This window comes from Fukomys damarensis, unplaced genomic scaffold (genome assembly GCF_012274545.1).
Source record: "Fukomys damarensis isolate Sample0158 unplaced genomic scaffold, DMR_v1.0_HiC HiC_scaffold_15, whole genome shotgun sequence".
Lineage (NCBI taxonomy): Eukaryota > Metazoa > Chordata > Mammalia > Rodentia > Bathyergidae > Fukomys > Fukomys damarensis.
In genome coordinates, this window is record NW_022900927.1 from 27,172,461 (window position 1) to 27,174,204 (window position 1,744).

The window sequence follows — 1,744 nt, forward strand, 5'->3', positions numbered from 1 at the left end:
ATTTACTCCATGAGTCAGAAAAAAGAACAAAGTTGTTACTGACAAACTAAAATACTTAAATTGAAACAAATGTAATTTTTAAAATATGCTTTCCATTTTACTTTACAGAGATCTCAAGTTTTTAATAATTAATCTAAGGAAAATATTGATTAGTATAATATAGTTTTCATGAATATTTTGGTCATGTAAATAATAAATTTTAAAAATAATCTGTTGTTTCATTCTTAGATTCTACTATCTAGTGCTATAAGTGAGCAAACTCAAATTTCTTTGGCCAACCTGGGAAGATACTGTATCCATACAAAACACCATCGTACAAATGGTATGTCCCATCCTTCGGTTCCATTGAGGCATCCTATTTTATTTTATTTATGTATTATATTTTTAGTCAGGTGATAAAAACAAGCTGCATACCCAAAAGTGATCACAGAAAACCTCAAAGCGCAGAGTAAGGATGAGGACGGTTTGACTGCCGACATATTTAGCTCTCACTGAATGAAATCCAAAGCTTTTCTTTCTTAGGAAAAGTAAATTGTAATTTCACTAGACAGCACTATGGGAAGTTTTTGTTTCCGTTTGGTCAAGTGTTTCAGGCTGTCTGGATTGAGATAGATACATTCACATAAGGGACTGTGCTTGAGTCTCCTTTGCAAGAGGCTTTCGATCTGCAATCCGCTTGCAGGCTCCTTCCCCTGCTGCGGAGAGATGCTCTACACCACTTGCTTTCCACCCAGTTCATCATGTGCTCCTCTTCTCTTCCGTGCTGCATATTCTGCACAGAGATGTGATAGTCCAGGTGATTTTTTTTTACCTCCTTACATGCTTGTGTGTAGCCTTTCCCAAATAGTAACCTCCAAAGCCGTACCAATATTATCCCCTTGCACCTCAAAAAGGTAGTGATGCTTCTTAATACGTGCCCGCTGTGACTTCCCCAGTTCAATTGCGTCCTGGATTTGTCTCATGGAAGCTTGCTTTGCCTCTTCTAGAATGGGTGATGTTTTTGCTCAAAATTTATTTATTTGTTTGTTTGTTTGTTTATTTATTTATTTGGCGGGGGTACTGGGGATTGAACTCGGGTCCTTGCGCTTGCAAGGCTGGCCACTGAACCGCTGAGCTAAATCCCCAGCAAGCCACCATATTTTTTAACTGCGAAGACAAATAGCCCTACTAGACATATGGTAGAGAAGGTCTCTCTAATAGTCAAATAATTTCTTTGGACAGAAAATACAAGCTAAGTCCAGTTCCAAGCATGTAGGGTCTGTTACACCAGTTTTAGGACTAAGGAACTGGAAGAATTCCTCAGGAATCAGCCGAAGAAGAACTTTTCTGCCATACTCAGGAAGATATTATAGAGGAGCAAGTCTTGGCTGCCCTGTGTGAAAGATCTTTGTTGCGTGCTGTAGCCCTGGTCCTAACAGAGCTGCGTTATTCAGACAGGGAGCCGCTGTAGCAGCGGCAGAAAGTACCATTCAGCAGTGCTTGGTCAGTGAAGGTTCTGGAAGAGGTCTTGTCGTCCTTGTGCCCGACCTGAGACTCTGGTCAAGGGCAAGAGCAAGATGGCTGCTGACTAGGCATCCCATTTTAGATGTAAATAAGGTATTAGAAGACCTCCCATCTACTGTATATTTTTCTCATGAATCATTAAACAAAATTGAATCATAGGCTATCTTTGAACCTAATTCAATTTGAAAAGTTAATTCAAAATTGAAATTTAGGTAGTGGGCATATAGCTCAGTGGTAGAAC

At 39.5% G+C, this 1,744-nt stretch overlaps 1 pseudogene; it reads right to left on the minus strand.

Moving 5' to 3' along the window:
- Window positions 1-618: 618 nt before the first annotated feature.
- Window positions 619-1,469, minus strand: LOC104876492 (annotated as a pseudogene).
- Window positions 1,470-1,744: the final 275 nt, after the last annotated feature.